The sequence below is a fragment of the Myotis myotis genome, unplaced genomic scaffold (assembly GCF_014108235.1).
Source record: "Myotis myotis isolate mMyoMyo1 unplaced genomic scaffold, mMyoMyo1.p scaffold_m19_p_1, whole genome shotgun sequence".
In the NCBI taxonomy this organism is placed as follows: domain Eukaryota; kingdom Metazoa; phylum Chordata; class Mammalia; order Chiroptera; family Vespertilionidae; genus Myotis; species Myotis myotis.
The window spans coordinates 73,361,478-73,386,909 of NW_023416313.1; the positions used below are offsets into that span (position 1 = coordinate 73,361,478).

General features: G+C 41.8%; 1 long non-coding RNA gene across 1 annotated transcript in view; it reads left to right on the plus strand.

Annotated features, from left to right (window-relative positions):
• Positions 1-25,432, plus strand: part of LOC118656097 — a 55,858-nt gene that overhangs the window by 17,583 nt on the left and 12,843 nt on the right. The window lies entirely within an intron of this gene.

The following is a 25,432-nucleotide window of genomic DNA, read 5'->3' on the forward strand; positions in this document are numbered from 1 at the left end:
TGAAGCAGCTGAAATTTGCAGGACAGGTTGCCAGGAGGAGGAAGCAATGAAGAGAGAAACTCATGAGTTGCTTGCTTAAGGCGTGGGTGAAATTCTGCATTGCCTAGCAGAGAGTGGCTGCTAAAAGTTTAAGAGTGGAACCAGTGGAACCGAGAGATTGCACAGTTCTAGGAAATGCTGGTACTCTGACCCAATTTTAATGGAAGGACCTTGTTAACACCTTCAGAATTCAGCTGATAATACCCTTAGGGGTAACAATGATGCCCCAAAATTTACTGTAATATTTCTTAACAAAGCCTAAAAGTAAGCTACAACAAAATTGAGTAATGATGCCAAAAAATTAACTTTGTGTTTTAACAAAATTCAACATTCTTTAAAAAAAGACATTAACCCGACTTATTATAACTGATTACCCATACTAACCAGCATCCTTGCATAGTCTGTAGAAATTATAACAGGCAAGAAAATAAATATGTATATTTATTTAACCCCAAAGAAGGCATAAGATACAAACAACTGAGCAACAATGGGTAGGACAGAGATTAAACAAGTAGAAAGATGGTAGAATTAATCCAAAATATATCAATAACTACATTAAATGTAAATGAATCAAACACTCTGATTAAAGAATAGAGATTATTGGACTAAAAAAGTAAGAAGCAACAAAATGCAATCTATGAGATTTGCTTTAAAATAAGATACAACTAGGTTTAAAGTAACAGAATAACTAAGGTATATTCTAGTACTATGGAAACATTAAGCATATGAAAATAATGAAATTTATGAAAGCATATAAAGTGCTAAATGTATTGCAAACTAAGTATATTTCCAGATAAGAAGTATTGGCAGAGATAGAAGGGGATATGTTATACTGATAAAAAGCTAATCTCAACAGGAAAACATACAATCCTAAATGTGTATGTGCCAAAATACAAATCAAGGTCAAAAAATATTAAGCAAAGCTCATAAAACTACAGAGAGAAATAGACCAAATTTAAAGCTGGAATTAGAGATTTTGACTCCTCTCAGAAATGGTTTGACCAAGCAGACAAGAAATCAATAAGGATATAGAAGATCGGACCTCAGAACATTACACCCAGTAACTGAAGGATATGTTTTAAAAAACTTTTTTTTTAAGGGTACATGAAACAGTCACTGATATACTGAATCCTGGGCTTTAAACAAGACTTAGTGCATTTCAAAAGATAAAAAAATATAGAAAAAAATTAGCAGTATTATAACACATTTTATAGACCTTGTAAGAATAAGAAAATATCTAAAACTAATGTCAGTAAGAAATCAGATAAAAACTTACAAAGGCTTTGAAAAAATTATATTAACCAGACACTGGGAGAAATAGAAACCAGCAAGTCTTTATTATTAAAAATATTAACATAATTATAATACTATATCTTTCTGCAAAAAAAAAACAAAAAACATCCAGACTGAGATATACTTACTGAACCCTATCAAATGAATAATGTCCATTTTTACACAAATGTTTTCAAAATGGGGGAGAACAGGATACTCCTCAATTAATTTTATGAAGCTATCATGACTGTAATAACAAAGCCTGACATAGACATTACAAGAAAAAATGTACAGTCTGAAATATTATGTGACATAAATATGTGCCTACCCAATTGCTCTGCAATTCCACACTCAGAAATTTTACTAAGATAAATAAAAATACATATCCTCAAAACAATTATACTTGATGTTAATAATTGACTTATTCACAATAACCAAAAACTAAAATAAGAATATGTTTAATAGATTATGTGTTATCAAATTTTGGTGATTCATACAATGAAATACTAGTTAGCAGTAAAAATAAACAAACTAGAAAGGCTTTATTTGTTTTTTACATTTATTAAGTTAAACATCTAAGGAAAATTTTAGAGGCAGTCACTAAAAAATTGATTTAGGGAGCTTAAATTTTAAATCAGTAGAGGGAAATATGGAAAATAAAAAAGGCAAACAAACAAAATGAAAAAGTTATAAAAGAGAAAGAATTGTAATTGTACAACCCAGGCACAGCCTAGTCACTTTACACATTATAATTCACTGACTCCTTCAACACAACTTTATGGCTTTACCACTATCCTCATTTTATAGATCAAGTGAGTGTGACATGTAATTTCTTAAAGCTACTAAGTAGCAGATTCAGGACGAGGCTAAAAGTCCATTATTAGAATCAATATCTTGTTCATCCCAAAAAAAAGTGAGAAAAAGAAGTCTAAAAGATTGCACTGGAAGGAATTCCAAAATAATAATTATAATAAATGTGGATGAGCTAAAGTTATTAAAAAAAGATTTTTCAATGAAATTTCAAAAGCTATAGCTTTAAACGGTATCATATAAAATGAAAAAGCTGCAAGGAAAAAGATAGAAAAAGATACATAAGAAAACAGAAAGTAAAATAAAGATCAATGGGTATATTCATATAAAAATGTACTTTAAGACAAAATATATTGAGGATAGAGAGGATCACTAGATAATAATAAAACATACTATTCACCTAGAAGTTATAATTTGCAAACTTCCATGCATTTTAAAGTAGGCCCAAACATATAATACACAAATAAATGGAATTATTTTTGAGGTCCAGTCCATGCTAACAGTGAATAAATGTTGATGAGGTCATTTAGACATGACCTTGAGCCCTAGCTTGGGTGAATTTATATTATCCACTATTTTAATATTTTTAATATTAATGTGATGCATAAATTACCATATTGTTTTAAAAATATGGTAAAATGGCCCGAGCTGGTTTGCTCAGTGGATAGAGCATTGGCCTGTGGACTAAAGGATCCCAAGTTCGATGCTAGTCAAGGGCACATGCCCAGGTGTGGGTTCAATTCCCAGTGGGGGACATGCAGAAGGCAGAAAATCAATGATTCTCTCTCATCATTGATGTTTCTATCTCTCTCTCCCTCTCCCTTCCTCTCTAAAATTAATAAAAATATATTTAAAAATATGGTAAAATGAACATTCTTGCCAGTAAGATCTTCTCTCATTATTATTATTTTTGCCTTAGTTAAATTTATAAGGCAAAAGATATACACAATTCTCAAGGTTTTGACATATATTACATGTCAAAACCAAATAGACTAAATTTCCTTCCAAGAAAATTAAACTAATTTACAATAAAATATTGACATATGAGAATTCTTTATTTTTAAAGGCTTTATTAATTTGATAGATAAATTACAATTACATATTTTTTTATTCAATTTGTTTTCTAGATTATTTAAAGACCTTTTTTCATTGATATTAGTCATTTATATATCTTGTTGGGAGTTTGTTTTCATGTTTTTCCTAACTTTCTGTTTTTATACTCATGTTCTTATTAACTAGTGAGAGCTTTCATATATTAAAGATATTGAACTTTATATTTTGTGAATATTATTTCAAGTTTTCAAACTTAAGTGTCCTTATAGACAAGTTTACATTTTTATTAAGAAATGTAGAGGTTTGAACTATTAAATTCTATCAGTTTTGTTCCTTTTTTCTTTATCAGATTGAAATATCTTGTTACCGTAAGATTATGTGATAATTTTCATGTTTTTATATTTTCAAATTAAATATACACTAAGTAACTCATATTTTAATTTAAAAATCACAATAAAATTTATAAATAACTGGAGACCCAGTGCATGCATTTGTGCACCAGTGGGGTCCCTCGGCCTGACCTACGGGATTGGGCTGAAACTGACTCTCTGACAGCCCCTGAAGGGTCCTGGATTGCAAGAAGGAGCCGGCCAGGCCAAGGGACCCCACCAGTGCATGACTGGGGCCAGGGAGGGACACAAGAGGTTGGCCAGCAGGGGAGGTAATGTGGGAGGGCTCCATGGCATGTCCGGCCTGTCTCGCTCAGTCTCGATTGGCCAGACCCCAGCAGCAAGCTAACCTATCAGTTGGAGCATCTGCCCCCTGGTGGTCAGTTTACATATAGTGAGTGGTTGAGCTGCCTTAGCATATCATTAGCACATTACACTTTGATTAGTTGAACGACCGACTGGACAACTGGACACTTAGCATATTAGGGCTCTTATTATATAGGATTAGAATTTAGTAAAATAAAAAGTATAATGAAATAAATTAAAATTATAAACCAATACATGCTGAATGCAGTAATAATAGTAAACTGAGGGAAGTTGAGAATCATGAATGTTTATATTTGGGGATAATTAAAGTAAAAAGAAATATAAAAGGGCAATAAATAAACCAAAGATTAGAAACAATGACATACTGGTAGAACATAAAGATAGATACCAGCTGTTCAAAAACTTAATAATTGTTTCTTCAAAAGGATAATGAAACTGACAAACTGCTTGTTAAATGAACAATATTAGCAACAAAAGGGGACATAATTAGAAACAGGAGAATGAAAATATAATTAGAGAATATCATGAACAATTTGGCGCCATTAAATTGGAAAACTTGGACCAAATAGACTAGTTCTTAGAAAAAAAATAAGTTATTGCAGAACGCTCAAGAATAAATAGGAAACATAGTTTTATTATAACCACAGCAATAAAATTAGTATTAAAGATAATCTCAAGAGCCTTGGCCAGGTGGCTTAGTTAGTTGGAGTGTCAACGCATACACCAAAGGGTTGCAGGTTCCATTATCAATCAGGGTACACACCTAGATTGTAGGTTCAATTCCTGGTTGGGCCTCAAACACAAGGCAACCCATCAGTGTTTCTCTTTCACATCAGTCTCTCTTTCTCTCTCTCTCTCTATCTCAAAATCAATAAACAAATGCTCTGGTGAAGATTAAAATATATAATCTCATAAAACTTCCCATAAAGGTCACACAGCTCAAATGAAAAATTTTAAAAATTTCTAATTAATAAAATATGTATATTTGCATAGTGTTGTTTTACAAGGTGTAAAAACCTATTATTAAGCAGTAGACAGTGTGGTATTTGCCCAAGGATAGAGAAAGTGATCAATGAAACAAAACAGAGAGCGTGGAAATAGATCCATCCATCCATAGAGACTAGTGTCAATTTTCACAGTGAATTCTACAAAATTTTGAAGGAAAGATCATTTCACTTTATTCTACTTTTAGAAAATGGTAGAAAGTAAAAATACTCTCAACTTATTACATGAGACCAGAAAATTTCTGAATCCGGTCTCAATTGTGAACATATATCCGAAGCATCTTAAAACAATATAATCCCATATTGTATGAAACAGACCAAGTTTACATATATGTATATATGCATATATAATGTAATCATCCTATTAATAGACTTAAAGATAACTATATGATCAACTTAATAAATGTAAAACTAAACTAATTTTAACACCAGTTCTTATTTATATTCTTAGAAAACTAGGGCATGTCTATTTAATAAAGGATAGCCTAAAAATATCATTCAATTTTTTAACCTTTATTGTTGAAAGTATTACATATGTTCCCCTTTTCCCCATTGACCTCTCCTCCCACCACAAAGCCTTTCTTAATGGTAAAAAGTTTTTTAAAAAGTCCCTAAGAAATATCTAATATCATCATATTGTTTGAGCTTTGTATTGGATGCCCTCCTAGACCCTATAAATTGAAAATAAAGTAGATGCAGAGGTGTAAGAATGAGAAATTCTCTTATTACAGAAGACATGATTGTGTGTGAAGAAAATGAAAATCAATCTATTTATTAATTATTATCAACAATAGGATATTTGTAAATGAATCTGAAAAAAGAAATAAGTCTAATTTTGTGCATGACAAGAATAAAGCCAAATGAGATTTTATTGAGAGCTGATAAAAAAAATCTAAAAAAATAGATAAATGTTCATGAATTGGAAAGCTCAGTGTTATATAACTCAGTTTCCTTACACTGAGAGTACATAAGGAAAATCAATATGCTCATTATCAGTCCTGGGATAGGAGGTGTCTAATGTAATAGATATTATCCCATGATTGGCTGCCTTTCTTGCATGAGGGTATTATATTGAGAGCTAGGTTTGGGCTTTGCTGCTGACAGGATTGGGTATTTCAGAACAGCAAAGATAGTCATGCATTTGTGAGAAAGTGTCTTGGTGAAAAAGAATCAGTGGGCTGGGTGAAAACTTGAAGGTATTAAGCAAATAAAGAAAACCATAGACAGACAACAGTATCTTAATTACCAGAAGGAAAGAGGGTGGGGCAGGTAGAAGAGGGTAAAGGGGGATAAATGGTGATGGAAGGCAACTTTACTTGGGCTGGTGAACATACAATACAATGTATAGATGCTGCACTATAGAATTGTACACCTGAAACTTATATAATTTTATTAATCAACTAGAGGCCCAGTGCATGGATTCATGCACTGGTGGGGTCCCTCAGCTTGCATTCTCTCGCAATCTGGGACCCCCAGTGTATGTCGGATTGCCAGTTTTGGCCCAATCCCCACTGGCCAGCAGGAATCGGGCCAAAATCACACTCCAACACCGCCTGCTATTCTTGCCTGTGGCTCCCACTCATCATGGCCCTGCTGTGCCTGCCATGGGCTCGCACCATCAGTCCTGATCAGGAGAGGCTTACGCTGCCACAGCAGCACTCATCAGCTGTGAGCACTGCATCTGATGCCCCTTGGTCAGCTGAGTGGTGCTCCCACTGTGGGAGTGCACTGACCACCAGGGGACAGCTCCTGCATTGAGCATCTGCCCCCTGGTGGTCAGTGCGCATCATAGTGACTGGTCGTTCAGTCATTCAGTTACTTAGGCTTTTATATATAGACTAGAGGCCCGGTGCACAAAAATTTGTGCACTCGGGGGGAGGGGGGACCCTCAGCCCGGCCTGTGCCCTCTCGCAGTCTGGGACACCTCGGGAGATAACAACCTGCTGGCATAGTCCTGCTCCCGGGTGGCAGAGGGCAGGCCCAATCCCTAGGTGCAGCCCCTGGTCAGGCTCAGAGCAGGGCCAATTGGGGAGTTGGGGCGCTGCCCCCTGTCATGCACAGAGCAGGGCGGATCGGGAGGTTGCGATGCCACCCTCAGTCACGCTCAGGGTAGGGCCGATTGGGGGGTTAGGGCACCGCCCCCTGTCACATTCAAGGCAGGGTCGATGGGGAGGTTGCAGTGCCACCCCCTGTCACGCACAGAGCAGAGCCAATTAGGGGGTTGGGGCGCTGCCCCCTGTCATGCACAGAGCAGGGCCAATCAGGGGGGTTGGGGCTCCATACCGTGTCACGCACAGAGCAGGGCCCATCAGGGGTTTGGGGAGCTCCCCCCTGTCATGCACAGAGTAGGGCCGATAGGGGAGTTGGGGCACCGCCCCCTGTCACACAAAGAGCAGGGCGGATCAGGGGGTTGGGGCGCCGCCCTCTATCACCCACAGAGCAGGGCCGATGGGGAGATTATGGCTCTACCCCGTCACACACAGAGCAGGGCCCGTGGGGGGGCGGGGATTGGGGTGCCGCACCCTGTCACACACAGAGCCGCAGGGCGATCAGGGGGTTGGGGAGCTCCCCCCTATCAGGCACAGAGCAGGGCGGATAGGGAGGTTGTGGCCCCGCCCCCTGTGACACACAGAGCCGCAGGGTGATCAGGGGGTTTGGGCGCTGCCCCCTGTCACGCTGATCCCAGTGCTGGGAGGCCTCGCAGCTCCACTGATCCCGGTGCTGGGAGGCATATTACCCTTTTACTATATAGGATAGAGGCCTGGTGCATGGGTGGGGCTGGCTGGTTTGCCCAGAAGGGTGTCCTGGATCAGGGTGGGGGTCCCCACTGGGGTGCCTGGCCAGCCTGGCTGTTTGCAGCTGGTCACACACCCTTCAGTGTGGGGGTCCCCACTGGGGTGCCTGGCCAATCTGGGTGAGGGGCTGAGGGCTGTTTTCAGGCTGGCGGGTGACGGAAGCTCCCAACCGCTTCTTTTTTTCTTCTTTTTTTCTTTTTTTATTCTGGGCCAGCTTTAGCTTTGAGGCTTGGCTCCAGCTCTTAGGCCTCCGCTGCTGAAAGTGGTTTCTGGCCTTTGTTTACAATGTTGTGATCCTGCTGGCTGAAGCCTGGCGGACTAAAGAGGGTTTCTGGGGTTTTGTTTAGCTTCTATATTTGTTACATAGTTGCTTAGAGTTGCAGGTCATAGGCCTGCCGCGGCAGGCGGCAGGCGGGGAATGTTGGAGTCCTCCGTCACCGAAGCAAGCAAGCCTCATGTTAGTTGGCCTGGCTGCCGGCCTCCATCTTGGCTGGCAGTTAATTTGCATATTGGCCTGATTAGCCAATGGGAAAGGTAGTGGTCATATGCTAATTACCATGTTTCTCTTTTATTAGATAGGATGTCACCTCAATAAATTTAATTAAAAAAGAATCAGTGGGCTCATGCATAGCCTCCATTTTGGTCATAGGAGATGGTCAAAGAATAGGGCCTGCCTGATGTTCATCCACAAACACTGTCTATCTAGTTGTTGAGTGTCTCTCCTTTTGGTAGGTTTAGATTGCTCCTATATTCATGGATCCATCACATGTCTATTTTCCTCTTGTTTGTTTACAATATTTCAGTGTAGTGGCTTCCAGGCTCTTGGCAACAGCTAAGTCATTGCTAAAGCTCAGGAATCCATGCATCTTCTCACTTTATAACTTAAGCATAACTCTTACTTTCCTTACTTCTACTTGAGATCATGTTATTAAGAACATGATATCTTTCACTTTAGAAGTAAAACAAAACTGAATATTTTGTTTTTCTCCACAACTCATCATGTGCCTTCATTATGCAAAAGGTAACAATGTCAATTTTCAAACACACTATTTAACAACAACAACAAAATACTGGATGATATGGATGACATAGCTACTGTTCCTTCTAACTTAAGAAACTAAGTACAAGACACAAAATCAAGATTTCAGGTATCAGTGCCAGTTTGGAGAAGTTTTTGTGCAAGTCATCCCATCTCTCATAGAATGGATATTAGAAGGAACTTGAAGAAGTTCCTCCAACATTCTTGTGTACCATTAAAGTTTTTCCTGGTTTAATATGGACATACTAAAGTTATACTTTTACATTATTCAAAGGAATATTTGGTGGCAAGGAAAAGTATACTTCTCTATAACAGCTTTGAAGAATCTAAAAAGTAAACATCCTATATAATAAAACCCTAATATGCAAATAGACCAATGGTGGAACAACCAGTTGCTATGACGCCCACTGAATACCAGTTGATACAGGCTCAATGTAGGACCTGCCCTCTGGTGGTCAGTGGGATCCCACAGGGGAAGTGCCACTCAGCCAGAAGTCGGGCTCATAGCTGGAGAGTGCAGCGGTAGTGGCGGGAGCCTCTCCTGCCTCTGTGTCAGTGCTAAGGACCCCTCAGGGATGTTGAGCTGGCCTAAGCCGGCAGGCAGACATCCCCAAAGGGGTCCCGGACTGTGAGAGGGGGCAGACTGAGCTGAGGGAACCCTGCCAACCCCACAGTGCATGAATGTCATACACTGGGCCTCTAGTCCTATGTAATAAATGGCTAATATGCAAATTGACCAAACAATGGAACGACCAGTTGCTATGACATGCACTGACCACCAGGGGGAAGACACTCAACACAGGAGCTGCCCCCTGGAGGTCAGTGCGTTCCCACAGGGGGAGTACCACTGAACCAAAAGTTTGGCTTACGGCTGTTGAGTGCAATAGCAGTGGCAAGAGCCTCTCCTGCCTCCGTGGCAGCACTAATGATGTCCAACTGATGGCAGGGAGCAGCCCTAAGCCATCAGTTGGACATCCCCCAAGGGCTCCTGGCCTCTGAGAGGCTCAGGCCGGGCTGAGGGACACCCCCCAAGTGCACAAATTTTGTGCTCCGGGCCTCTAGTTGTTATATAAAGCTTATGTACTTAGAAAAAATCTGTATTAGGTATGCATAAGCCCCTCATGTACATAAGTCAGTGAAAGAAACTAGTCTGAGACATAAAGGAGAGAAGAGATAACTAAAAGAAAATAAGAATTTGTGATAAATTCAAACTAGATATAGTGTTTCATAGTGGAAAACTCTCATTTTCAGGTAAATGTCAGGGGCTTCAAAATTTTTCAGTCATTTGTTAGCTGAGTGACATTACAAAGTAAAGCCAGTTTTCTCCTTTGTAAAATGAAGGCAATATGACTGCCAGGGTGCTGTCTTGATATGATATTCTGTATGCCTTTTACTATCTTAATACCATTTGAGGCTGTGTTCTACTTGTTGGGATGCTTAAGTGCCTTGGTCATCTTTTTTGAGATTTTTTTTTTTTTTTTTTTTTTTTTTTGGTCACAAACAAATGAGGCTATTTTGACCCTAACAAAGGGGAAGACCCAGAGAAGCATGTTAAAAATTCTTCAAGTTTATGTAATCCCCAATAGTTCTTTGGAAATCTCACTCTAATAATATTCTTTGACTCAAACAATGACATCAAATTCTGTCATTGTAGTGTAAAGCTTTATTTTCTGATATTCAAAGACAGATCAGCTCTGAAGCTCCAAAGAAATGCTGGAAAACTAACAAGATGCTCAGGTCTGTAATTCCACCACATTATACATTTCTAATAGGCCTACTTTATTCAAATACATGGCCAATTATCATGCATTGTCAGACATATCCAACACAGCATCCACATAAGGAAATAGTCTATTTTATCAATTGTAGTAATTTTAGCTGATTTAACAAATAACCTCAAACTTTCAGTAATGTAGTCATGCTGAGGTTTATTTCTTGCAAAAGTAACAATGGAATATGGATCTTCTTGGATTCTGGAAAACTGTCCTCCATGCTGTTATATAGGGACCTATGCTCTTTCCCACTTGTAGCTCCATCATATTTCAGGGCTCTAGAGGCCTCGGATTCCAGCCAATAGACAGCAAGAAAGAGTATACTGCTTCTTAACCCTCTTGGCTAGAGATAGTACATGCATCACTTCTGTTCTCATTCTGGTCATAATATAAGGACAGCTGGGAAATGCAGTCCCTGAAGGGACAGTTACTCTTTAGGGTGACTCTGTGCTGTGGAGGAGAAGTATGGATGTCAACAATCAACTCTGACCCATCTGATATACCAATTAATAGTAGGAGGCTTGTGTTAGCCCTGTCCTTTATTATATACTAGAGGTCCAGTGCATGATATTTGTGTACCGGTGGGGTCCTCAACCGGGTTTGCACCCTCTCACAATCCAGGATCCCTCAAGGGATGTTGGACTGCCAGTTTTGGCCCGATCCCCACTGGCCAGGCCAAGGGACCCTACCGATGCATGAGGGACCCTACACTGGACCAGTTTTGGCACAATTCCCACAGGCCAGGCCCAGGAACCCCACCAGTGCACAAACCCCTGCACCAGGCCTCTAGTATGCATATAAGATCTTTGGTTAATCTCTTCCCTCCCTCCCCCTCTCCCCTTCCCTCTGAGAATCATCAGTCTGTTCCATGTTTCCATGCCTGTGCGTTGAGCTTTTGCCCCCTGGTGGTCAGTGCACGTCATAGCTGCCAGTTGAATGGTTGAATGGTCAAACAGTCGAATGGTCACTTAGGCTTTCACATATAGATTGATTTCAGAGAGGAAGAGGGAGGGAGAGAGGGACAAAAACATTAATGATCAGAGGAATTATCAATCGGCTGCCTTCCACATTCCCTCCTACCGGGGATGAAGCCCAAAACCCAGGCACGTGCCCCTACCAGGAGTTGAACTGTGACCTCCTGGCCCATAGGTTGACACTGAACCACTGGGCCACAGTAATTGAGAAGCTCTGTCCTTTAATGCTCAGGTCACTGTGTTTCTTTATTAAGTGTCTTCTCACACATGCGTTTTTATCCGCTTCTTTAAACCATAACTTGGATTTTGGACTTAGTCCTGTCCCAAAATTAGAACAGTACTCCTGCGTTTATGACGTGAATGACTAAACCAGGAGGGCATGCGAGAAGCAAAGTGGCTATTAGGCAAAGCAGTGCTGGATGAATTCATATGAAGGTAGTCTTACCCAGCAGATTATTTTCCTTTTTGATTATTAACTCCAAGTTCCTGTTTAATACTAGAAAGAAGAGCACAATCCTTGTCATTAAGAGAACTGCCACTGAACACTTGCCCCTTTTGACATCAGTTTCCTCACTGCTAAATGAAGGGTTCAGACTGAAGGATCTACAAGTTCTCTTTATGCTATAAAGCAGCGGTTCTTAACCTGTGGGTCGCGACCCCTTTGGGGGTCAAACGACCCTTTCACAGGGGTCGCCTAAATACATCCTGCATATCAGATATTTACATTACGATTCAAAACAGTAACAAAATTACAGTTGTGAATAGCAACGAAAATAATTTTATGGTTGGGGGGTCACCACAACACGAGGAACTGTATTAAAGGGTCGTGGCATTAGGAAGGTTGAGAACCACTGCTTTATAGTATAAAGTCTCTAAAACATTTGATGGAAGCCTATAAAATTGCTTGCTCATGTCTGACGCCCTTTTCCAGTGTGATATGTCATCCACTTCGTAGCCCCCAGCAGCTCTGTTGTAGTGTTTCTAATCATGAAACATTCTTTCCTGTCATTTTCTCAATATCTGGAATCCAGCCTATATGCTCAAATTCATAACCAGTCTCGTGAAGGTTTATGATTGAGCTTATGATAACAGAGCTACTTAACCCTTTAAAACATATTCCCTAGGTAAATATCACTCTTTTCTCTTTAAATCTAATTTAATGCCCATGTACGTGATCCATTTGATGGGACCATCTGTTTTTTTCTTCTGCCAAAGACACTCTGCACATTTTGGCAGCTTCTATCAGTGTACTCAATAAGTCATGCCAAATACAGTGGAAATGCTTCATGAGTCCAAACTCTGAAAACATCTTAAACTGATCGTTGATTTGTGGTGAGTCAAGTAGGACTGGCCTATATGCCTTAAGGTCTTGAAGAGCAGATGGATAAGTTTATGAGACTACTATTCACAACTGACAATGTAGAAGTAATTTAAATGTATAGAATTGTGACATTTATAAGCTTTTACACCTAGAAATCTATACCTCAATTTTGGGATTTACAACCATTATTCACATTAGTGCCATTGTTATCTCTTTTGTATATATAACCCTATGCTCACTGATATGGCTAATTGGTTCAGAAGAAGGTATATGACTCATGCTGGCTCCAGCTTAGCCCTTCCACGAGTTAGGTAGATTTAGAATTCATTCAAGCTAACCCCATCAGGGGGCAGGTGAATTTAGAACTCAGATGATGTCTGTAAGAAAAACAACTTTGACATTACAGATCATTCTGAATATTGTAATCTGGATTAGAAAATGAAAGGTAGTATGTCATCAATGAGAGAGAGAGAGAGAGAGAGAGAGAGAGAGAGGAAGGGAAAGAGGAAAAATTAAAAAGGAGCAAAAACATTAAAATGAAGAGAGTTTTGATATCATTTATGCTTCTGGTTTTTCCTGAGCCCAACTCTATTTCTTTTTTTTAATTCCACAATATATTGGACTATTTTAAAAATAAACTCTCTCCCTTTTTGTATAAGCAAGTCCTATCACTTACAAACTAAATATTAATATATATTTATTAATAAAATCTATATATATAAAAAGCCTGTGGCCCTAATGCCATAGCCACCAAATACAAGCATGGATGGGCGGGGCTGCAAGGACAGCAGGGTGGCAGGTGGGTGGGTGGGGCGTGCATGGGTGGGAGGGGCTGTGAGCACAATTAGGCCACATGGGTGGGCAGGGCCATGATATTTCACCTGGGCTTCTAGTATATTTATAAAGGCGCTTTTATAGTTCTTATTTGTATAACAGAAAAACCCAGTTCTGTTGAAGTCTAGCTTTAAAAATTACTAATTCTTTGTCTTTGCATCATTAACCTCTTTAAATCTTATTTTGCTCATTAAAATTTGGCTGGAAAATGATTACAGAATTAAAGATAAGGACACAAAACAGTAGATACAAAGTAGACAGTAAAGAAGCAACTGCTATTATTATTCACTAGTGTCCTCAACTAGAATAGAAATTATCTTTGGTCTGCACAAAAGTTTTCATAAATTAATTAGTTCATTCCATTCTTTTTTAATTTTTTATATAAATGCTTTATGTTTAAAGTATTACATAAGTCTCCTCCCCCCACCATTGACTTCTTCCTGGCTGCCCCCATCCTCCAGCATATGCCTTCACCCCCACCCCTGCCAAGTCTGTGCCCATTGGTTATGCTTATATGCATTCATACAAGTCCTTTGGTTGATCTCTTACCCCTTCAACCCTGCCTTCCCTCATAGGTTGCACAGTCTGATGCTTCTATGACTCTGGTTCTATTTTTGTTCATCAGTTTATGTTGTTCATTATATTCCACAAATGAGTGAGATCATGTGATATTTATCTTTCTCTGACTGGCTTATTTCATTTAGCATAATGCTCTCCAGTTCCATCCATGCTGTTGCAAATGGTAAGAATTCTTTTATTTTTTATAGCAGTGTAGTATTCCACTGTGTAGATGTACCACAATTTTCTAATCCATTCATCTGTGGATGGGAACTTGGGCTATTTCCAAATCTTAGCTATAGTGAATTGTGCTGCTATGAACATAGGGGTGAATATTTCCTTTCTGATTGGTGTTTCTGTTTTCTTGGGATAGATTCCGAGAAGTGGGATTATTGGGTCAAATGGAAGTTCCATTTTTAATTTTTGAGGAAATGCCATACTGTTTTCCACAGTGGCTGTACCAGTCTGCATTCCCACCAGCAGTGTAAGAAGGTTTCTTTTTCTCTGATCTTCTCCAGCACTTATCGTTTGTTGATTTGTTGATGATAGCCATTCTGACAGGTGTGAAATGATACTTCATTGTCGTTTTGATTTGTATCTCTCAGATTATTAGTGACTTTGAGGATGTTTTCATATGTCTCTTGGCCTTCTGTATTTCCACTTTCAAAAAGTGTCTATTTAGGTCATTTGCCTATTTTTTTTTATTGGATTGTTATGTTTCTTTTGTTAAGTTGTATGAGTTTCCTATAAATTTTAGAGATTAAACACTTATCGGAGATAACATATGTTCTCCCATGCAATGGGCTTTCTTGTTGTTTTGTTGATGTTTTCTTTTGCTGTGCAGAAGCTTTTTATTTTGATGTAGTCCCATTTGTTTATTTTCTTCTTAGTTTCCAGTGCCCTAGTAGCTGTATTAGTAAAGATATTGCTATGACAAATGTCTGCTATTTTGCTACCCATGGCTTCTTCTAAGATATTTATGATTTCCCATCTTATGTTCAAGTCCTTAGTCCATTTTGAGTTTAGTTTTGTTTATGGTGTAAATTGGTGGTCCAGTTTCATTTATTTGCATGTGTCTGTCCACTTTTCCCAACACCATTTATTGGTGAGACTGTCTTGACTCAATTATATGCTCTTGCCTACTTTGTCAAATATTAATTGAACATAATGGCTTGGGTCAATTTATGGGTTCTCTGTTCTGTTCCATTGGTCTATATGTCTGTTCTTATGCAAGTACCAGGCAGTTTCGAGAACAGTACCTTTGTAGTATAGCTTAATATCTGGTATTGTGATCCCTTCAACTTTGTTCTTCTTTCTCAAGATTGCTATGGCTATTCAGGGGCTTTATTCCAGATGAATTTTTGACATAACCCCCAGGGCATTCGCACCCAGAACCATTGGACTGTGAGGGGTGTTGACCCCTTGGACACAAAGCAGGTAGTCCAGGGCCAAAAAGAGAGCAAAATGGGGAGACAAAGAAAAGGAGGACTCGCCAGAAAATGAACTAAATAAAATGGAGGCATGCAATATGTCAGAAAAGGAATTCAGAATTAGGGTCATACTGTTCATAAACCAGATGGATGAGAAAATCAGCAATGTATGTAAGAATCAGGAGGACATAAAGAGTGATATAGCTACAATAAAAACCACTATGGAATCTTTAGACCGTAGACTAGGGAAGTGGAGGACCAAATTAGCGAATTAGAAAACAGGGAAGCAAAACTCACCCAATCTGAACTGCAACTGCGGAAAAAAAGATCAAAAGGCAGGAGGAGAACTTGAAGGAGCTTTGGGACAACATGAAACAAAGCAACATATGCATCATAGGGGCGCTGGTATGAAAAGAAGAGAAGTAAGGTTTAGAAAACCTATTTGAAGATATAATGTCAGAAAAATTCCCTGATTTGGGGAAGAAAAAAAGTACACAAGCAAGGAGAGTCCCAAAGAAGGTGAACCCAAAAGACCCACACCAAGACACATCATAATTAAAATGGCAAATGTTAATGACAAAGAGAGAATATTAAAGGATGCAAGAGAGAGACAGAAAGTTACCTACAAGGGATCTCCCATTATATTATCAAATGATTTCTCAACAGAAACACATCAGGCAGGAAAGAAATGGAAGGAAGTATACAAAGTGATGCAAGGGACTGGATCCAAAAATACTATATCCAGCAATCTATCATTCAAAATTGAAGGGGAAATCAGTAGCTTCACAGATAAAAAAAAAAAAAAAGGCTAAGGAAGTTTATCACTACCAAGCCAGCAATGAAAGAAATGCTAAAGGGACTGTTTAAAAAGAAAAAAAAGGGGGGGGGAGGGGAGAAAGAACACAGGCACAAAAAATAAAAATGATTACAAACAAATACCTATCAATAATAACTTTAAATGTAAATGGACTAAGTGCTTCAATCAAAAGGAGCTGAGTGGCTGAATGGATAAGAAAACATGACCCATATGTATTCAGTCTACAAGAGACCCACCTCAGAACAAGAGACTTACAGAGACTAAAAGTGAAGGGATAGAAAAATATATTTCAGGCAAATCAAAATGAAAAAAATAATCAGGGTTTATTCCATTATTGATATGCAAGAGCATTACTCCTTCAGCGTAAATGGAAGAAAAGTTTTTCTCCTTTCCAAAATATTTTCCTTGAATGAGTGATTTGCATATGAGCACAAGTCTTATTATGCTTATCCTCCACTCTGAGAGCAGAGGCTGCAAAGAAATGGAGTCCTTAAAGCTGTGATACTAAATAAGGCTTAACCCAGAGGCTCCAATCTTCCAATTTCCTGTAGAGAATTGCTAAAAATTAACTAAATACTTGGTATTCTTTTAATAACATACTTTGTTAATATTCTATTTATTATTTGTTTTGACCTTCTATTACTACATATCTATCTGTACTAATAAAAGACCAGGAGACCTTCCGGACATCTTTCTGGACAAAGCCATGATGGTGGGGCCAATACAGAGGCAGTTAGGGGTGACCAGGCTGGCAGGGGGTGTAGTTGGAGGTGAGCTGGACAGCAGGGGGGGCAGTTGGAGTCGAGCAGACCAGCAGGGGGAGCAGGTGGGGTGATCAGGCCAGCAGAGGGGGGCAGTTGGGGTCAAGCAGGTTGGCAGAAGGGCAGATCTGGGAGAGCTGGCTGGCGTGGGGTTGGGGGTAGTTGGAGGAAAGCAGGCCAGAAGGGAGGGCAGTTGCGGGTGAACAGGCCGGCGGGGAGCAGTTGGGGTGAGCTGGCTGGCAGTGGTGGCAGTTGGAGGCGATCAGGCCAGAAGGAGGATCAGTTGGGGGCGAGCTCGCTGGCGGGGGGTGGGGGGGGAGTTGGAGGTGAGCAGGCCAGCGGGGGGACAATTGGGGGGCAATCAGGCTAGTAGGGAGACACTTCGAGGTGAGGCTGGCAGGAGGGGCAGTTGGGGGTGAGAAGACTGGCAGGGGGGCAGTCAGGGGTGATCAGGCTGGCAGAGGGGGCAGTTGGGGGCAAGCAGGCCAGCAAGGGGGGGCAGTTAGGGGTGATCAGGCTGGCAGGCAGAGTGGTTAGGGGTGATCAGGCAGGCAGGCAGGTGAGCGGTTAGGAGCCAGCAGTCCCGAATTGTGAGAGAGATGTCCCACTGCTGGTTTAGGCATGATCGGGCCCCAACTGACCCCTGCCAGCCTGCTAAACTGGCAGTTGGACATCCCCTGAGGGGTCCCAGATTGGAGAGGGTACAGGCTGGGCTGAGGGACACCCTCCCTCCCATGCACAAATTTTGTGCACCGGGCCACTAAAATATCCTATTTAATAATAGACAAACATGGTAATTAACCATACCTCTGACACGCTTCCCATTGGCTAATCAGGGCAATATGCAAATTAACTGCCAACCAAGATGGCGGCCGGCAGACAGGCAGCTGAAGCGAACAGGAGGCTTGCTTGCTCCAGTGAAGGAGGAAGCCAAGGTTCCCCGCCTGCCGCTGCTGGGCTCTTAGCTTGCACTCTAAGAAACAATGTTGCAATTATAGAAGCTAAACCAGCCGTGGGAAAACTACGGCCCTTGGGCCGGATCCGGCCCATTCGGCTGTTCTATCAGGCCTGCGGAGCCGAAAGAGCGGAGGGTTCTCTTGCTCTCCCCTCTGCTCCTTCACCAGCATCATTGTTAACATGTATTAGTTCACACAAACACTCCATCCATGCTTTTCTTCCGGCCCTCCGGTCCAGTTTAAGAACCCATTGTGGCCCTCGAGTCAAAAAGTTTGCCCACCCCTGAGCTAAACAAACCCCATGCTTTCAGCCAGCCGGCAGAGCTGGAGTTGCAACAGTGTTTCAATTATAGAAGCCAAACAAACCCAGATACCTGCCTTCAGCAGCCGAGGCCTCAGAGCTGGAGCCGAGCCTCAGAACTAAAGCCGTCTCTCAGCTCCAGTGACAGCCATAGAAGGAAAATAAATCCCAGAATAAAAAAAAGAAAAGAAAAAAAGGAGAGGTTGGGAGCTTCAGTCACCCGCCAGCCTGAAAATGGCCCTCAGCCCCTCACCCAGACTGGCCAGGCACCCCAATGGGGACCCTCACCCTGAAGGGGGTGTGACCAGCTGCAAACAGCCATCAGCCCCTCATCCAGGCTGGCCAGGCACCCAAGCGGGACCCCCACCCTGATCCGGGACACCCTTCAGGGAAAACCAGCCGGCCCCCATCCGTGCACCAGGCCTCTATCCTATATAGTAAAAGGATAATATGCCTCCCAGCACCGGGATCAGCGGAGCCGCGAGGCCTCCTGGCACCAGGATCAGCTGAGCTAGGAGGCCTCACTGCCCTGGTGTTAAGCGGAGCTGAGAGGCCTCCCAGCACTGGGATCAGCGGAGCCGCAAGGCCTCCTGGCCTCTGGAGCAGCATGACAGGGGGCAGTGCCCAAACCCCTGATCGCTCTGCGGCTCTGTGTGTGACAGGGGGCAGGGACACAACCTCCCTATCCGCCCTGCTCTGTTCGTGACAGGGGAAGGCGTCCCAACCCCCCCCCCCCCCATCGGCCCTGCTCTGTGAGTGACAGAGGGCGGCGCCCCAACCCCCTGATCTGCCCTGCTTCTGTGTGTGACAGGGGGCAGTGCCCCAACTCCCCTATTGGCCCTGCTCTGTGTGTGACAGGGGGCAGCGCCCCAACCCCCTGATTGGCCCTGCTCTGTGCATGATGGGGGGCAGGCACTGAAACCTCCCCATTGACCCTGCCTTGAGTGTGACAGGGTGCGGCACCCCAACCCCCCAATCGGCCCTACCCTGAGTGTGACTGGGGGTGGCATCGCAACCTCCCGGTCCGCCTGCTCTGTGCATGACAGGGGGCGGTGCCCCAACTCCCCAATCGACCCTTTTCTGAGCCCAACCAAGGGGCTGCACCTAGGGATTGGGCCTGCCCTCTGTCACCCGGGAGCGGGCCTAAGCCAGCAGGTCGTTATCTCCCGAGGGGTCCCAGACTGTGAGAGGGCACAAGTGGGGCTGAAGGACACCCCCCCTGCCAGTGCACAAGTTTTTGTGCACCAGGCCTCTAGTATATATATAAATTCCTAAGCAACCATTACAAACAAGAGACCAGAATGACTGGTTGACCAGTTGCTATGATGCACACTGACCACCAGGGGGGCAGACGCTCAATGTAGGAGCTGCCCCTGGCAGTCAGTGTGCTCCCACATCCAATCTCCCATGGCTGGCCAGCCGGCGGTGTCAGCCCCCATCCTGGTAACTATTGCCTCCTCTCCCTACCCCACTGGGGCCTTCAACCCAGGCTGGGACTGGTAATCGGGAGTGGGTGGTGGTAGACGCGGCCTCTTTCCCAGTGGTGTTGAGGGCCGGCTCTTTCCTTCGGGCCAATGGCCAACCTCCCAAGCCCTGTTCCTCTCCCCAGCCAGCAGGCCCCTATTGGCCTGCCGCCCGCCTGCTGTGGTTGCCTTGTGAAGATGAGGGAATGAGGAGAGGAGGCAGGAAACCGTGAGGTGGTATGGCGCCAGTGTCAACATGCTGCATCCATTCCTTCTGTGCCCGGTTTGGAAACCTTTGCCTCCTCTTCCAATCCCACTGGGGCCTTTGGGCCCCACACTGGGACAGGGAACTGGGAGTGGGTGGCAGTGGATGTGACCCCTTTCCTAGGGCGGCCAAGGATCTGCTTCCTTCTCAGGGCTGGTGGCCAACTCCTGTGCCTTGTCCCTTCCCCTGGCCGGCAGGCCCTGATTGGCCCGGACTTGATTGACCAGATTGCTGGCCAGGACTAGGGACCCCACCCATGCACGAATTCATGCACCGGGCCTCTAGTATATTACATCAGACACTATCTTAGTCCATTGAGGCTACTAAAGAGAATATCATAGACTGGCTGGCTTATAAACAGCAGAAATTTATTTCTCACAGTTATGGAGGCTGAAAATTCAAGATTAAGGCTCTGACAGATTCCTATCTGATGGGAGCCTGCTTCCAGGTTCATAGAATACTATATTCATTATGTCCTTACCTTGTGGAAAGGGCCCAGGGACGCTGTAGTATCTCTTTTATAAGGGCACTAATCCCACCATGAGGATTCCAAACTGATGACCTAATAACCTCCCAAATGCCCAACCTCCTAATACCGTCATATTGGAGGTTAAGTTTCAACCTGTGAATTTTGAGGGGACACAAACATTCATTCTATAGGATGAAAGAGACAAGATAGAAATAGTTAGCTTTTCTCCCTTTCTCAAAGAAACAACAATATAAAACCATACTTTCATTTGGTTAAATAATCAGAAAATAGAAAATACATATGTAATTTTAAAGATTTTTCTATTCTCTCTTTTTTCTTACAAAAAAAAGCAATACTAGAAAGAAAAGTACATTCCAAATTGATTAATGAACATAGCCTTTGAATGATGGATTAGAAAATGTATTGCACTCAATCCATAAAAAAGTATAATGGTAGGAAATAAATTTGCTCAATACCAAGGTTTTCAATTATTATCAAATAAAACATTTCCCTCATGTCTTTTACTATTAAAGTCAAGGAAGGCATAAGTGCCCTGTTTATGATGATTCAGAGTGAGTACAGAAGATTCATGGTGGCTGGTTTTATTCAAATTTATCATTGAGTATTAAAAAACAATTTTGAAAACCAATGTTTTATTTCTTATTATATGTCAGTACAAACAAACCATCATGAATTTTTTTGTTAATCCTCACCCGAGGATATTTTTCCATTGATTTTTAGAGAGAGTGGAAGGGAGGGGGAGAGACAGAGAGAGAGATATATACATTGATGTGAGAGAGACACATCAATTGGCTGCCTCCCTCATGCACCTGACCCTCAACCTCAGGGATTGAGCCTGCAACCCAGGTATGTGCCCTTGTTGAAAATCAAACCCATGACTCTTCAGTTCGTGGACTGACTTTCTATCGACTAGCCAAACCAGCTATAGCCAAACCATCATGATTTTTAAAAGCTCAAGCATTCACTATAAATAGCCATTCTTCACATATTTTGATTTTACTATCTTATAGAGAGTTAACTCTAATTTTGCTGACTAAGGGCATACCAGTTGAGAATAATGACAGGCACATAATTACCACTCAAAATTATTTTCCTTTGGGTTAGATTTACTCTTATGCTATAAATACATTTTTTGACCTTTAGTATTTGAAAAAACATTTTATCTCTACAGAATTTATCATCTGTCTCAGTTAGGATTATTTACTTGTCTGTTTCACTAAGTGCTAAATAAGTTAGATGAAATCGAGAGGGAGAACAAAATGGGTTTTATATTATTTCTCAAGTAATAAATACCACTGATAGAATATCATGAAACTTTATTTTTTCTAATTATTTAGTGTACCAGATTTTATATCAGATAAATTATTTACTGGACTTTAAAAAATTGCAACCAAATTGCATGATTGAAAGTTTAATGCTGCTCATTTCTACTTCATATAGCCTACCAAGCTCCCTTCCTATTTTATTGCTCTTTTCCTGTCTTTGTTTCTTATTTTTTAACTTATACATCATTAGATCATTTTTTTTTAGTTTTTTTTTTAAAGAAGTTTATTTATTTATTTTTTTATATATATTTTATTGATATTTTACAGAGAGGAAGGGAGAGCGATAGAGAGTCAGAAACATTGATGAGAGAGAAACATCGATCAGCTGCCTCCTGCACATCCCCTACTGGGGATGTGCCCGCAACCCAGGTACATGCCCTTGACCGGAATCGAACCTGGGACCTTTCAGTCCGCAAGCCGACGCTCTATCCACTGAGCCAAACCGGTTTCGGCTTTTTTTTAGTTTTTTAAAAGTCCCTGTCTACTCCAATGATTTAGAGTTCTGTAGATAATGCCATGCTTCTTTAAACCCAACCAGCAGTTGTCTTATTTGCTTATGGCAATTCAATGATATCCTAATATATAAAAACCATGAGTCCGTCATAACCAGAGGCTCAACAAACCAGAAGTCAGTCCTGTAGTCAGCACTGGGTCGCCGTGGTGACCCAGCACTGACAGCTATGGCAGTGGGCGTGGTAATCCAGCACTGATTGCTGAGGGGGCTACAGATCAGGCCCGGAGAGAGGCCTGAAGAGAGAAGCAGGGTCTGATCCATAGCCTCTGTGGCATCTGGTGATCAGCACTTGACTCTCTCTTTCTCTCCCGGTCTGGCCAGCAGCCATGCCTCCATTTCTCTCCAGGCCTCCACCAGGACTGCTGATTAGCCCCACCTTTCTGATCAGGCCTCGTTGATAGGCCCAGTGACGCTGACTGGCATAGAAACTGACCAATCAGAACCAAATCTGGGTGAAGTGTGAGGAGCCAATGGCTGCATAGGAGGCAGAGATTTTGATGCTTACTGGCATGGAAACCGACCAATCAGAACCAAATTGGCTAGCAGAGGAGGGCAGTTGGGGATGTGATCAGACTGGCAGCGGAGGACAATTGGGGGCGATGGGGTTGGCAGGGGAGCAGTTGGGTGTTAATCAGGCCAGCAGGGGAGCGGTTAGTGGGTGATCAGGCTGGCAGGCAGAAGTCGTTACAAGCCAGCAGTCCCAGAGTGTAAGAGGGATATCTGACTGCCGATATCCTAAACCAGCAGTCGGACATCCCCCGTGGGTTCCCAGATTGGAAGGCTGCAGGCTGGGCTGAGGGACATCCCCCCAGTGCATGAATTTTGTGCACCGGGCCTCTAGTGTTATTATAATACTAGAGGCCTGGTGCACGAAATTTGTGCAATGGGGGCCCCTCAGCCTGGCCTGCACCTTCTCGCAGTACAGGACCCCTTGCTCCTTATCGCCTGCCTGCTCTCTGCTTCTTACTGCTTGGCTAGCTGCTCCTTAGCGCTGTCGCAGAGGTGAGAGAGGCTCCTGCCACCACCACTGTGCTCACCAACCATGAGCCTGGCTGCTGGCTGAGTGGCGCTCCCACTGTGGGAGTGCATTGACCATCAGGGGGAAGCTCCTGCATTGAGCGTCTGCCCCCTAGTGGTCAGTGAGCATCATGGTGACCAGTCGTTCTGGTCATTCCACTGTAATGTCCATTTAGACTTTCATCATATAGATAGAAGCATAAAATAGTAAAATGTTTAAAAGACAATTTTTGTTATTATGTCAGCTCTTCAAATGCATATTTACATGGACATGTTACTCATTGTTCCATTGCCTTGATGTTTGGGGCATTTAAAAAAAAAATAGTAACAAACAGCAGTGATAAATTTCAATGGTTTTCTGGGGAGAAGCATTTCAGAGAGGCACTGTCCTTGGAAACCATTCAATTCATTCTTATCAAAAACACAAGGACAGGGTACAATGTTTTTTGTGTTATATAGCAATAGAGGTACAATTACAATGTGAGGATATGATGGTAAGGAAGGCAGATGCGTCTAGTGGAATCACATTGCTCAGTGACCAGAGCTATAGTTCATAACATTTACAGGTCTTATTTTAACCAATCACCACATCAAAGAATCTCAGTTCTACCATGATAAAAACCTAAGCTTTTGCTTTTCCTTTTTTTAAAATGTTAACACAATTTTATATTTATGTGATTTTTGTTAATGCCTCACTAATGACTTTGTAAATTCCGTCATACCTGGTTTATTTTTATGTACTATTATCAGTTCTTGCTCTATAATTGGAGAATCACTGTCAAGAAATATATTGTGTCCTAAGGACGGAATATCTTAAACTCCACTTTGAGTATGCCAACTGATCAAACAGCTAGCAAAGCCTTGAGAAAGGAGATTTAAACAGGATCACAAGAGGAATTAATTCAATGTGGGGAAACAGGGGCCATCACAGATTGGTGCACCAAAAGCAAAGTGTGAAAGATTAAAAGCATAATTTAGGTTTTCCTAACTAGAGACCATTGTATTGTAATGAGCAGTCCAAATACGAAGAGACAGATAGATAAAGTAGGCACATTAATAGTAATAACTAGCAGTAACTATAGCAGCAGTGATTGTGAAAGTGGAAAGCCCTAGGCATTAGAAATCTGATGCTCCTAAGGGCACAGAGAATCTCTGTACATTCTATAGTCAGGATCATTCTGGAAACCATATGGGAAGAAGACAGCTGACAGGATGGGGACAGGCAGAACCCAAGGAGGCCAGAAAAAGAACAAAAGCTAACTCACCCACTCAGAGTGACAGATTCTATAAATCTTTAGAATTGGTAACAGGCAGTCCATTGGAGGCATAATTTGAATTTCTTTTGAGTTCAAATTTAGATTTTAGTAAGACTATACACACCTACATAGTATTGATTTATTTTTTATCTATCCCTCTGCCAAATACAGTTTTAACAATTTTGATTTATGAGTTAGAAAATTAATAATTAAACTCAGATGGATTTAGCTGATTACCTGGTGATGATATAGGAACTTGGGCAGGTTCTGCTTTAATGGAATCCTCAGGCGGCAGTCACAGGCACCTGTTAATAGCTGAAATAGGGAATTTGGGGGGTGGGGGGGTAGACTTTAATGTTTCTTGTCTTATGCTGCTAGAGATTCATGCACACAGAGCAGCTTTTTCCCCCCTCAAATATTTGTTATTTCATGGGAGAACCATAGTACACACACACACACACACACACACACACACACACACACAGGAACTTGTCTACATCATTACTCATTGAAAGCATTTCTTCTCCCTTAGTTTGTGCTCCTCTTTACAAGAGAAAAACAAAAAACCCAAAACAACAACAACAACAACAACAACAACAACAAAAAAAACCACAGGCAGAATAAAGTAACATTGTTTGTCAATCTCTTTC